Raw genomic sequence first — 14,868 nt, 5'->3', positions numbered from 1 at the left:
AGTCAGATCAAACCAAAATTTTATTTTGGTCAATATGCAAATCACTATGTGTAGCAAAAAACTAATACTGCACATCATCCTGAACACACCATCCATAGAGGGAAACATAGTGGTGACTGCCTCATAGGGTGGGGGTGGTTTCCTTCCGCAGGGACAGGGAAGATGGTCAATGTTGGACAAAAACTCCAAACATACAGTTTATAGCATATATCCATCAATTAAAATTGTCTGGTTCAGGTCTGTGTGTAAATACAGCTGAGATCCTTTTAATCTGACCTTGAGTTATCTTGCAGAGATGGATTGGCATAAATCAGAGTCTCTAGACATACCATCCTGGTAGAGACTTGTAGATGTAATTGCAACATAATGAATTTCTGCAAAGTATGCAAAAAATTTTGTTTAAATTTTTTTTTCCTTTCACTTCAACATATACTACTACCCTTTACTTCATGTTCATCTGTCACAGAAAATCCCAACAAAATACGTTGAATTTTGTGTTTGTAACATCACATAATGTAAAAACAACAAGACATATAAATACTTTTGCAAGACACCTCACTGTTGTATTTCTTATCTCAGAGGGACATAACATATTCACTTAAGCCAAGCCAAGCTAGCCTTCTTAAAATGCACTTAAGAAAATAGCACAACTGACCAAAGAGCTGAACAGATATTATTTATTATGTAAGCATTAAACACAAATACAAGAAGACCCATAAAGTGTGAGTGAAAGCTTCTTTGGCCTTCAATGTCTCAGACAATTAAAGTGGGCTTATGTTTATAGTCTACATTAGTTATTTAGCTTCTGACTTGGGTAAAGTGCTGGATAATTTGGCTACACTAATTGTCTTTTGTCCTTTTATTCTCTGATCATGTTTTTTTTCTTGCAATTTTTTACTAGGTTTGTTTAGGCGAAAGGTAATTGAAACAGGAAAGGAATAGCAACTTTCTGTCCTGTTTTGGTTGAAAACAGGACAAGTTAAAAAGAACCTGAACAGATGGGTTTAACCTCAAATGACCAATCTTTTACTGACTGATCAGCTAAATTAAATGGGTCTGTTGGACATGCTCCAATTATCTTTCATCAGGACAGCCAAATCATCCAGTGGAAAAGTGCCGGAAAAATTTGGTAAGAAAATCTCTGGAAGTGTGTTTGTTTCCATATGATAGTTTTAACAAAATAGGATCCAGACAGTCCAAGCATGTAGTATCATTACAAGACACAGTAGTACTTGAGTGACGGGTTAAAGAAGCAAAACGGAAGGAGGAGATACAGCACAGCACATGCTCAGAAGTGTGTCACCAGGCAGGCCTGTGTCTCCTTCCTTATCTGACTGGCACACTGCAGGACAGCCAAATCCTCTGCATAAGCCCCTCAAGCTCTCCCCTGGGATATAAGGGTAGAGCTGGAGAGAGTTCCTGAAACAATTCCAGTGTGGGTGTGTGATGGAGTTGGTGGGAATCTCGTTATTTTGTTATTGCCTTGTGTACAGCCTAGTGATTCACCCTTACCCTCAACACCACATGACCGCTCAAGGTGATGGGACAGGACAGGCCCGGTTTCCCTAATGCACAGGTATGCAATCAGAAACCTCTGCACAAACTCAAAGGGCAATTTCTAGTCAGTCTGGCAATGGTTTGGCTTTTTTCCACTTGCGACAAATTCACCCAATCATATGAGAAAAAGACAGGAAGACAGCTAGTCTGGCTAGGAAAACAAGAAGGTACGTAGAGGCCACTTTCATAACAGAGAGACCTGGCAGACCTGACAGTGTTGTTTTTCTAGGGTATATTTTCTAGCATTAGAAAATGCACGTAATGAGCACATTGTTATAGTAATACATAATACATTACTTTAAACTTCAGACTGTATAGCTCAATCTTTTATCCTGTAGGAGGATGGCAAAAATACAGTATAACATTGAGAGTTTTACTTAAGGAACTATAAATAAAATTTGTTAAAATCCAGATAAAATATAAAACACTCTACTACTGAGGTCACAGCACTGAAGTTTAGTTTTCTATAAGTTATAGGTCTTTTCACTAGAATTAACACTGAAAAAACATCAGTTTATAGAAGCATTTCTATGACAACAAAATCATAAGTAAATTGGTGCAAACTGAAACACAGCTAATATCACTGTCACAGTAGTGCATATCTGCTTGGTGCTTCTATTGCGTGAGAAAGAGCAAAGCTTTAAACAGATTGCGATTCCTCTGATACGTTATATGATCTCCAGATTCGGCGGCATGCGAGTGGCAACTGAGAGACTTCAAATAAATATATATATAGCAGTTGTATTTTTCATCAACATGATTTCACAGTAATATCTGAATAAATACCCTAAACAACTCTTTTAGAGTTGTATATGGATGTCTTTGGACCCCATGCTGCAATAATGTTTTATTTGTAAAGAAGGTCTTTAGTTAGTAATTCTGTGCTAAAGAATCAAAGCAAAACACCTTTTGAAATTTTGTACAACATGTAAGTTAGTGAGAAAATATTTATGCTTTTTAACTTGGTGCCATAAATTAAATAAAAATTCCTAATGATCAAAATTGGTTTTATTTTCAAGTTCATGTTAAGCAATGACAAAACTAAGGTTCCAAGCTTTAGCTACATTAGCTCTGAAACCAGCAAAACCCACAAATTTTATGTTTGCTGTGGAAAGACTAAAATAAAACGACTCAGTACAGTTCAGAGATACAGTATAGCTCACACTTACATTTAAGAAAGGTTTTGAATCACCAAACCAGCTATCAATCCATCCATCCATCCATTCATCCATCCATCCAACACTGATGAATTCCACTTTTTCCTGCAGGGTTGCGGTCATGGGCAACACCTTGGAGAGGTTGCCAGTGCATCACAATGCAACACAGAGACACACAGGAAAAACAACCATGCACACACACACAATAATACGTAAGTGTCAGTTCTAGAGAAACTGCTAAATACACAGAGTGCCATGTTGTAGGGGGGTTAGTATGCTATGCTGTGTCATTGCTAACTTTATAATAACTCTCCCCTGTTGTTGGAACATGGACAAAATAAAAATCAATCCACTGCAACTTAAATTTCTCAGATGTCAGGCATCATGATGACATTTCCTCCCTGCAGCAGCAGCAACATTTTACAGCTAGCAAGAGCAACCCTTTTATGGAAATAAACCTTGCAGCCAGAAGCAACACTTATCTGGTTTTGACATCACCGTAGACAACTATTTGTATGAAGTGATTAGCAACACTTATCTGGTTTTGACATCACCATAGACAACTACTTGTATGAAGTGATTAGCAACACTCTTTCAAGTATTGTTTTGGTAACAGAGAAATAATTCCAACTCAGCGCAAATCTCCCTACATGGACTAAACCACGACATGTCTCTCATAAAGTTTTTATAAAGAGTTTGTTTAGAGTGTTTAAACTTATTTCTGAACCTTCACATCTGAGTTCAATATAGATCTGTCTTGCTCTCAACTAAAAATCTTTATCTTTCTTTGTTGAGAACATTATTTAATTATCGTCACTTCCTCATTTCTTCCTGTCTTGAATGCTAAAAAAAAAACATTACATCAAAATTGTTGTCTTTTGAATAACAGTTAGATCTTAGTTACTAAGCGAGCATATGTAGGGGTTGGACAATGAAACTGAAACAGCTGTCATTTTAGTGTGGGAGGTTTCAAGGCTAAATTGGACCAGCCTGGTAGCCAGTCTTCATTGATTGCACATTGCACCAGTAAGAGCAGAGTGTGAAGGTTCAATTAGCAGGGTAAGAGCACAGTTTTGCTCAAAATATTGAAATGCACACAACATTATGGGTGACATACCAGAGTTCAAAAGAGGACAAATTGTTGGTGCACGTCTTGCTGGTGCATCTGTGACCAAGACAGCAAGTCTTTGTGATGTATCAAGAGCCACGGTATCCAGGGTAATGTCAGCATACCACCAAGAAGGACAAACCACATCCAACAGGATTAACTGTGGACGCAAGAGGAAGCTGTCTGAAAGGGATGTTCGGGTGCTAACCCGGATTGTATCCAAAAAACATAAAACCACGGCTGCCCAAATCACGGCAGAATTAAATGTGCACCTCAACTCTCCTGTTTCCACCAGAACTGTCCGTCGGGAGCTCCACAGGGTCAATATACACGGCCGGGCTGCTATAGCCAAACCTTTGGTCACTCATGCCAATGCCAAACGTCGGTTTCAATGGTGCAAGGAGCGCAAATCTTGGGCTGTGGACAATGTGAAACATGTATTGTTCTCTGATGAGTCCACCTTTACTGTTTTCCCCACATCCAGGAGAGTTACGGTGTGAAGAAGCCCCAAAGAAGCGTAACACCCAGACTGTTGCATGCCCAGAGTGAAGCATGGGGATGGATCGGTGAACCAAGGACTACCGAACCATTCTTGAGGACCATGTGCATCCAGTGGTTCAAATATTGTATCCTGAAGGCGGTGCCGTGTTTCAGGATGACAATGCACCAATACACACAGCAAGACTGGTGAAAGATTGGTTTGATGAACATGAAAGTGAAGTTGAACATCTCCCATGGCCTGCACAGTCACCAGATCTAAATATTATTGAGCCACTTTGGGGTGTTTTGGAGGAGTGAGTCAAGAAACGTTTTCCTCCACCAGTATCACGTATTGACCTGGCCACTATCCTGCAAGAAGAATGGCTTTTAATCCCTCTGACCACTGTGCAGGACTTGTATATGTCATTCCCAAGACGAATTGACGCTGTATTGGCCGCAAAAGGAGGCCCTACACCATACTAATAAATTATTGTGGTCTAAAACCAGGTGTTTCAGTTTCATTGTCCAACCCCTGTATGTTTGAACCTGCACACAAAGTCCTCCCAGGAATTTTTTCTATACCATATTAACCAATATACTAACCCTGTAATGGAATATTTAAAGCCTGTTTTTGTTATTTACTCTTTCCTTTCTAGGCATCAATAACTTCCTACTGTAAGAAACATTCAACAAATAAACTTGATATTTGTACATGCTCTTTCTTGTCTTAGAATATCTTCCCACATTAAGAGGTTAAACTTAAATATCAATCATGCACTTGCCTACCTTTTTATCTACTTGTGTAACAAAGTGATGGATTAGGAAACTGCCTTTGCTGACCCAAGGCTCAACTCCTTTGTTGTCTAAGCAACCATGCATCCACTGGGTTAGGCTATCCTCATGGATCATATAACAACTTTACGGCATGAGCTGTTGTTTTCCACAGTACCCAAAGCTTTTATAAACTCTAAATTCCTGATCAGGAAACCTACAAAGATGTCAATTAAGAATTCCCCCTATCAAAAGGTAAAACTGTATACTCATAAATAATCATATTAGTAAAGATTGCTTCTCATGTTTATACTGTATTTTAAGATGGCCATCCCAAAGCTGGGTCATATAAACTATAAAAGAAATGTACAAAACATTTGTCTATGTTAAATAATACAACTACTGATAGATGTGAGTGTCATCAGAAAGGTAAAATTTATTTTAAGCAGTTGGTTAAAGGTTTTGTTTTGTCCTTACTGGATATGACTAGGACAACTGGCCATTATGCATAAAGGAAAAAGCATAAAGCCAGGCTGGAACATAGGTTATGTAAACATAAGCTTCAGCATCCCAGACAAAAACAGAAAATATGCATATCTGGGCAACCGGTTGCACTGCATTTTATTTAGTTATTTAGGGAATACATAAATAAACAATGTTTAATTATTCTTCCACCTCACTGTGGTGCAATACTTTGTGTTGGTCTATGATATTAAATCGTAATAAAATACACTAAAGTTTTGGGTTGAAACATGATGTCACACAATGTGAAAATGGTCTGTTAAAATGTGAATAGCTATTTTGCGAGACCCTTTATTAACAAACCTCCGTCTATTCCCTCTCTAAGAAAAACACAAATTCTATTGTTCATTAGTCAAGAAATCTAAGTATTTTTAAATCAAGAGGCTTGTCAAAGAAAACCAAAAAATAAATATTAAAAAGAAAGTAATAAATGTTTGATGCTAACACCCTTTTGCTTTTGGTTTAAATAAAGAAATAACCTTCTCTGCCGTTTTTCCACTTTGCCTATAGGCAAAAAAAAAGTCAATATTTCAAGAGAGCAAAGGTACTTATTTAATATTTCAAACAAAATAAAAACTGACATAGCATGCAAACAGTGAATGAAGAAAGAGCTACAGTCTAGCAATATCAGTCCAAGAGACACATTAGGATCTATAACAGCCTACATCTTTAAAACTTTTCTGTGCTTGTTATACACATATAGGATAGCTGGTTTCTGCTGATATGGTGGACCATTTTCCACCTGAGCAAATGGTTAAGGGAAAGGTCAATGTGCAGAGCCAGAGTTGAGCGAGGGGTTAATGGGTTTTAAGGTGTGACAGCGGATCAGTCTATAGGTACTTTAACCGTAAAGTTAGCTTGGTGGTCGATTCATCACCAGGCAATCTGCAGACCCACCTTGAACCCATAGTATTTATTGGGTTAAATAAATGTCCTCTTTGCAGCTCTGTTGCATAAAAGGATTGCACAGGAAAAGGAATGTAGCATGTGAACATCTGGTACCTGCGGTAAAACTAATATTCAGTGTATGTCTTTACCAAAGCTGTTTGTACTGGGCAACACATTTTGCTAACTACTTAAAGGGTGTTTGCAATACACACAGGATATGGTGTAATTATCATGAACAGGAACAGACACTACTCTGAACATTGCATCATCAAAGGAAACTTACTGAAAACATGAAAGACAAGTCAACTCACAGTAAATAAACATCAGTGTACCAAATCTTTTTTTTTTTTTTTTTAAATCAGCTCTTTGTACATAGCTGGCTCACATAAATCGCAAACTTGATGCATGAGTTTCTATCCTTTACTTAAAGTAAACTTTCAACAAGTTGCTAATGTATTATTGTAGGCAAGTAACTCGAAAATACAAAGTTTGCTAGGTCAGCTAATATGGCCTTACATCAAGAGAAAATAAGGAAACTTCATATCAATAACCCCTTTCAGTATATAGATTACCATCCACCCACGAACACCCTATGATGGATAATGTTGTCCTTTCATATTATACAAGTTCATCAAAATCTGTGTGCTTACACAACAAACTGCTGAATTTATTAAACCATGGCTCACAACTTGCAGCATTTACCATTGAAGTACCTAAGACCTGCGAGGGATTTCTGAAGAGAAAATCATCAGAGGGCTGAGTTTATGGTTTAGGTTGTGATTCACGTGCAATCCATTCAATACTTTACATTCAAGTAAAATTGTTGTGTACTATCCTCAACATGTTAGCTGCATCTGATTCTGCTGATAACCATGCTCCCCAGTTCAGACTGATTTTGGGACATCTGTGCACATCTGCATCTGTATATTCCTGTTGCTTCTACAACCGATTTTGCTTTGCACCATCTAACTACATCACACCCGTTCGGCAGTCCCATATTACCCCCTACAGCTCATAGTGGATTTGGGTTTATGACTACCTCTTTAGGTGGATAAGGGAAGTCGGTTGACTTCAAACCTCCATTCCGTGGGGTTACCTCTAATTCAAAACCTTAAATACTTAGAGTGACTAAACCTAAGTTTGACTTTTACTAAGCCTTTATTCTATTTGTAAAGACACTAAAAGGGAGCTATTTTTGCATTAGGGCCACCTTATAATTAGACTATCATAAGGACAGTAAGAACTATTAAAACCTGGACTGGAATATTGCACAGTGATTCAACATTTTTTAACCACAGTTTGGGATCTCTGAAACCTTTACTATATTTATGGAAAAAATGTGGATTCCTAGTTTTCCCAAATATATTTCTAAAAGGTCATGTTTTCTAATTAAGTCAGTATTGAGTATTGTCTCATGACATTTGCAGCCCTAACAAAAAGATGTTGATGAAAAAGCTGATGTGCTGATTTTTAAAATCGAATGCATATGTCTCTTCAGCTGGTTAGTTTGTATTTATATGGTTTTCTGTCATGCCGAACACAGATGGCTTATCTTAGTAATATGCAATCATTCAATGTATGTTTGCTATTAAAAAAAGTCTTTTGTCATACCTAACCATTGTGAATCTGCAAAAATGTTACAGTTTTTATTTTTAATATTTAGATGGATTGTATGAAGTATTTTCAGTTCATATTTTAACAACATATTTGACATTTGAACCATTTATGCTTTAGGAATGTTTTCCTGTGTTTCATTTCAAGACATACAATTTGGTCACGTTTGCCTTGCATCCTTTCCAATCCACCACAACCTTTTTTTAAATGTCATTAACAAGAGGGACACATTTTTTTAATGATAAAGCTCCCTCAGTAAAATTACCTAATTGCCCCATAACCATTGGTAAATTTGTTTAAATATTGCAGTGTTTTGCCCTTGTGGCAACTCATGCTCAAAGTTAAATAACAGATGTTTCAAAGGACACTGGAAACAACTGTTTGTCTCTGTAATTAACATCTTAGCCTGTAATACACTTCAACCAAGGTGTTTAAAAAAGGGGATTAACCTATGTCCGACATTTGTCGTCTCTCCGTTGGTTTTTCAGCAAATAATGAGGAACACTCCCTTATAAACTAGTGCAACCACTACCTAATCACTTACTACTTTCTGGGTAAATGATAATGATTAAACATTACCCAAGATGTTGCTGGCTATTTTGATCAGACATATTTATACCCACTGGCCACTTTATTAAGGACACATGTTTAGTTGCTCTACATAAATAACAAATCATCTAACCAAATGGCCAACTAAATGGACTTAGGCATCTAAATGTGGTGAAGATGACTTGCTGACCTTCAAACTGAGCATCAGAAAAAGGAAAAAATAGGATTTTAGGGACTTTGAATGTGTCATGGGTGTTGGTACCTGAGTAGGTGGTTTGAGCATTTTACACACAGCCAATCTATTGGGATTTAATTGCAGACCCATGTCTCAGATTTACAGAAGATCATCAGAAAAAGAGAAAATATCCAGTGAGCGCTTTGTGTGGACAAAAATCCCTGTTGATGTCAGATGAGAATCGGCAGACTGTTTCAAGATGATAGTAATGCAACAGTAGCCCAAGTAATCACTTGCTACAAGCAAAGTATGTCAAATACTATCTCTGAATGCACAACAAACCTTGAAGCAGATGGGCTACAGCAGCAGAAGACAATGTTTGGTTCCACTTCTGCCAGAAAAGAACTGGAAACTGAGACTACAATTCTCACAGTCTCACTAAAGTTAGAAAATAACAGATTGGGAAAATGTTGCCTGGTTTGATGAGTCTCCGTTTCAGTTGAGACTTTCAGATTCTCATAATTTTGTGTAAACAGCATGAAAGCATGAATCTGTCCAGCCTTGTATCAAAGGTACAGACTGGTTATTTTGGTGGTGGTATGATGGTGTGTGGGATATTTTCTTGGCACACTTTGAGCCTCTTGGTACCAACAGAGTATTGTTCAAATGCCACAGCCTGATTGAGTATTGTTGCTGACCATGCTCGTCCCTTTATGACCTTAGTGTATCCATCTTCTGAAGGCTACTTCCAGCAGGATAATGCTCCAGGTCACATTAATCACAAAGTGATTTTGTGAAGAGTAGTTTATTGTACACCAAAGACCATTATAGTTACCACAACTCAATGTCCCCCTTTGAGATGTGGTTGAACTGGAGATAAAGTTGGTACAGTATTTACATATTGAATGTGCCACTGACAGTTCTGCAGCTCTTGCGGGATGCTATCATGTCAATATGGACCAGAATCTCTGATTAATGTTTCTGACTTCTGTTAAATGTATGCCACAGAGAATTAAGGTACTTCAGAGGTCAAACTTGGGTTGAACCTGGTGCCTGCAAGTTGTACCTAATAAAGTGGCCAAGGAGTGTGTTGCTGTTCTGTCAAAAACAGACAATATAGGAATCTGAGAATTTCCTACTAAAATTATCCACATAACAGGCAGTGAACTCAAGCAATCAATAAGCAAAAGCATGATAAATGTTCCAAAGTCGATCCAGTGTGCATATTTCATTTTCATGTTTGTGGAATAAATCCTGCGGCCTCTTGTCTGTTTCCACCACAGACTCCAAGGCATATCAAACTGGTCACACTCCCATGTAGTTGTGGAAATATTCTTTTTTTTTTTAAAGAGAATTCAGCAAATGACAGCATAATAGCATTTTGGAAAAACTTGAAGATGTTGTGTTTGAATGGAAGGTTCTTTTTTCTGTGGATAAACAGCATGATGAATAGCAGCACCCAAAAGGTATTTCACTTAAATAACTTTGGTAGTTTCTTTTTAGACCCACTCAAGGGTTAATGTTCAGACTCCATGGTATGGTAATAGAAGGGTTTGTGTGCAAAATGCATTTGGGTTGTAGGGGCAATATAACTGAAAAAAAACACAAATGGGCCAAAAACCACATACACTCCCTTGCACACAAAACAGAGGGATGCTTAGTGACAAGAAATAATGGGTGGCACAAAAGGCATAACAGACACAAAAAAGCTTTATACAGCTACGTGAATAGTTATAAAGATGGTGAAGATGAAAAGAGAAGACGGGTGGGACGGCAGAGGAAGGATATTCAACATCAGTATTTGTAACACTGGAGAAGAAAGCAGAAGTAATGATATCAGGAAAACAAAAGGGACAGAATGATTTTGGATGAGGGTAAGAATAAAAAAAGGACAGGTTAATTGCACAAGAAAAAACAAACATTACTCAATTATACAGTCTAAACTGCAGAAATGCTTGGTTTAGGCCTACAAGGGTCAGAAACGTGCATGAAAGTCTTGTAAGACCTTATCAAAACTTTTCTATTGCATGTAACAAAAACAATACAAAACTCAAAACTGCCTGTAAAAGTAAAAAAAAAAAAAAAAAAAAAAAAAAACTGCCCCAAATCCTCTACATCCACTGGTTGTAGTAAATAAAACATCCCAGACACATTCACCTGCAAGCATGGAAACTCTTTTCCTTCCTAGTCTGTCCTCAGATAAATCACTTACTTCTGAAATCAAAATGAATAATAACACAAATAATAATCCAATTGCTGATTTTCTTTCTTTGAAAATCAATCCACTAGCACTTTAGAGCAATAGCATTGTGTTACACATTACATTGACCCTGATGGTGAACACAGACGTGGAAGAACAAAAATAACCAGACTGTTAAAGTGTAAAATATAGTATAAAAATATTGAGAATGTGGCAGTAGGCTCCTGCTTTTATTCTTAATCATGGCTTTATGATTATTTATTATCTTAAACATTTTAACACTGATTTAATATGCACTTTTATGACTTTATATAATGTTGAAACAGGTCTCTCTTGAAATGAGATTTTTTTTTTCCTGAGTGAGATTTATCCTGTAATAAATAAATGTAAAAAAAAAATAAAAATAAAAATTCATCACAACATAAACCCGAACAGGGTATTCTCAGCATCAGGGGGTGAAAATATCAAACACACTGTGGCTTTAATTCATAGTTATAAATGATGTGTTTAAAAATAGAGATGTTTAAAAGCATCTATGTTCACATGTCACTTTAGATCACAGCTCAACACACTCATTAAATGTACCTTCCCTATAAATCTTTGTTTGAGTTGGAACAATCCCAAAGACAAAAGAATGCAGGAGCTGCATGGATTATGTAATTAATTCCCATTCTCACCTTTATCAGTGGATTCCCTGCCTGCGTCCCGTTTCAGTCCTCAGCCCCTCTGAACCACTTTCCACTCGGCAGGTGCCATCATGGTCAAATAGTCCACCGAAAAGAGCTGTTATTTTTTTTTTTCTGAGCTTTTTTTCTCTTTCACTCCTTCTGAGCCCTGTATAGATTTGTATCAAAGCCCTATTTATGTGTGAGTGTTTGCGTGCTCACAACTCCAAAGGTCCTGGAATTCCTGGGTCCTACGCTAAAGAGCGAGCATGGCTGAGCTCTTTCTCCGTCTCTCCTGCTGCACTCCTTTCCCTCCCATCCTGACAGAAAGGAGGGGAAGACACTCAGGGGGTGGGACAGAAGCTGCTTTTAGCAAAACTCTCTCGTTCTGCTCTTCCTCCTCTGCCTTTTCTCTCTTCTGTGCGTCTTTTGCCTCAACTTTTACGCTCTGTCTTTTGACTTGCCCTCTGTGACCGATACTCTTTCACTGCTTAGCAAGGCGTGAAAGCAAACCTTGTGTCTTGCACACACCCGTCTCTTTCTTTCAATGCCACTCCCTCTACCACAGTCCAGAGGTGAAGTCTGTTTGTCACAGTCCTGTTATACAAAATTGTATATATCACCAAGACTGTGTCTGGTTAAATGAAGGTAAAAAAAAAAAAAAAAAGAAATCAGCTCATCCTTCTCCTATGATTATAAATAGCACTCTATAACCTAGTTGAATTCCAGTCCTTGGGTAGATGTCTCAAACCAATTTTAATGTTCTTGATATAATTCAAAATGTCAAGTCATTCCAAAGTTTCTAATTTGCTTTTGCATTTCTTTAAGTAAAAATTATGATTTGCTCACCCTAACAACCTAACCCAGAGCAGAGCACCAAGTAACATTTTATTTTCCCTGCAATGTGTGTCTCTCGGTTAAATTAAACGTGGAACCTGCACTCTGTTTATTATGTACTTTGGGTTGGAGACAGATGTCGTGATTGTGGCTGGTGAAGTGATATTTCAGAAAGTAAATTTGACAATCTTACATATGACATGTTTATCAACTTTTTGAAGTACAACACTCCAGATGGTTTTATCTTATAGCTTCATGAATACTTTTCCACACATTATATTCTGATTTCAAAAATCAGAAACACGTGCATGAGCAACCCAACCATGTAACAGGTTGTTCAGAAGACCCGAAATTTCAGCTGGACACAACTGTTAAGTTTTAAAATATTTATTGGTCTTTCTGGAAGGCCTTCGGCATGAAACCACCAGCAACAGACACAGGAACCTCTGGAGACACACATACTGGTTAGCGGCTAAGCGAAGAACTGAGAATATAGCAACACTCAAAAATAAAGCCACTAACCTTTTCAGAGTCCGTGAGAGGATCAGGTTAACTGAATTTCGGCTCCTCAGTGTGATCATCAGGAGGCAGCAGGGCAACGTCACACTGGCTGTCAGGTTTGCAAACCCAGTGTCAGCAGACAAAAACAGGGACAGAGCCGGGAGGACAGAAACAGGCGACAGGATCTGAGGGAGAGGCTGCAATCGTGCGTCGGGGCACAGAGGTGAGGTCATGAACGGGGAGCCAGATACAGGCATACAGATCCAAGGGTTAGGCAGAGAGGGTTGGTCAGGAGGCAGAAGCAAGGTCGTTTGTCCAGAAAGCAGAAGACAAGAAGGTACCTGACATGGACAAGGCAGAGTAGGGAAATCTGTGAATAAACCGAGATCAGATCAGGCAAACGCAAGGAAGGACCGTTGGCTACTACTCACACAAAGGCTTTTGAAAATCTGGCACTGGTTGTCTGTCAGAGAGCTGCTTATAAAGACAGGAGCACAGGTGGAGCAGATGAAGTGTAATTAGGGAGCTGGCAGGGAAAGAGCAGGTGAAAACAATCCTCCTAAAACCTGCAGCACAGAGCAGGCAGACAGAGATGATGCAGACAACCAGTGCAGAATCATAACAAACAAAGCCCTAACTTTTATCAAAGTGGCATTAAAACACCCATGCCATGTTGCTTTGCTTTCCTTTGTTATTTTATTTTATTTTTTTTTACCTCTCCTGAGCTTAGTTTTGGTGTTTTTTCTTAATTTAAAATATTGTTTCACATGTTTCCTTAACTCAAGGATGACCTTGGAATTCATCATGTTTTAGAGTCCAATCAACCTTATTCTGTGTCTATACTCTAATTTCACTGTCTTTGCATTCGACTTGTCCTTGACTTGAACCATGAGTTCCTAACCAGCGGATCTCTGAAGGCAGAGACCCAACAGAGTTAGAAGACCCATGGGTGGAACAAGTCAATCCCTGCTTATACCTTTGATTTAGAAGTTCGTTTTGTAAGAACTCATCCATGTGCTAAGTCTACCTCCAAAGAATAATCAAGTAGACATCGTGGTCATAAAATCCAGCCACTCCTCTGCTTGCACCTGCTTCACTTCCTGTGATAAGGGTGCAGCAAAACAATCATTTCTTAGAAGTTTGTCTCAATGATTCTCATCCATCACAGCCTTCTTGAGAGTTGCTGTCCAATCAGAACATCTTTCAATTTATTTGCCAGAGTCCTTGCTACAGTTTCCAGTAAAGAGCATACTTGAATCCTCATCAGGTGTTGCCAGGGCTGGGCTGTATATTTAAAAAAAAAAAGCCATTATAGCATACAGATTTGAAGAGAAAAGTCAAACTTGGTTTTTTGTGTTTAGAAGAAGCTGGTTTATTTACCGATATAAATCAAGTTGGTTCCGATCTGCTTTGCTGTTTTTGGGTAAACCCTACAGCTCAGTCTCCTCATTTCCAAAACCATACTGAGATTTTCTCTGGGAATGGCTTTGATGAGCTGGTAGGCCAGGCAAGATGGCAGTAATTATCTACTTATACTGAGAGACACAGACACTGGGAACCAGACTACATTTTGACTTAAATGACTCATCAAAAATTTAAGCCTGCCAAGCTAAAATATTGATTGTATTAGTATTGTATGACTGAAGAACAAAGTGACATGTTGTAAATTATGTGAATATGGCTTTGTAGGACAGTTTCTGTGTCCATGGGAAAGGGGTTAGTATATGTGCACATTCTGTATCAGAGTTGTGTGAGAAGTCAAGTTGGTTGAAAGTAAGTGTAAAACATTATCTGTAAATTCAAACATCTGTACATTTTCTTGAGCATGCCAATCCCTAGTCCAA

General features: G+C 38.1%; 1 protein-coding gene and 1 long non-coding RNA gene across 3 annotated transcripts in view; both read right to left on the bottom strand.

The window, feature by feature from the left end:
• sema3b (sema domain, immunoglobulin domain (Ig), short basic domain, secreted, (semaphorin) 3B) overlaps positions 1 to 12,159 on the bottom strand; it is a 114,483-nt gene extending 102,324 nt beyond the window's left edge. Inside the window, exon 1 of one of the 2 annotated variants that reach the window (XM_047364899.1) lies at positions 11,699 to 12,159. The gene's annotated coding sequence lies outside the window, so the exon portion shown is untranslated. The remainder of the gene's footprint in view (positions 1 to 11,698) is intronic. The other variant, XM_047364881.1, reaches the window with a different exon arrangement.
• A 735-nt stretch (positions 12,160 to 12,894) lies between these two features.
• On the bottom strand, positions 12,895 to 13,472 carry LOC124875725. The gene is made up of 2 exons (XR_007040108.1): positions 13,046 to 13,472; positions 12,895 to 12,969 (listed from the first exon to the last, which is right to left on the bottom strand). It is a non-coding gene; the product is annotated as an uncharacterized LOC124875725 (long non-coding RNA).
• Between the last annotated feature and the right edge of the window lie 1,396 nt (positions 13,473 to 14,868).

The sequence above is a fragment of the Girardinichthys multiradiatus genome, chromosome 1, assembly GCF_021462225.1.
Source record: "Girardinichthys multiradiatus isolate DD_20200921_A chromosome 1, DD_fGirMul_XY1, whole genome shotgun sequence".
In the NCBI taxonomy this organism is placed as follows: domain Eukaryota; kingdom Metazoa; phylum Chordata; class Actinopteri; order Cyprinodontiformes; family Goodeidae; genus Girardinichthys; species Girardinichthys multiradiatus.
Note: the sequence above shows the minus strand (reverse complement) of the source record. Positions and strands in the feature narration are given on the sequence as shown.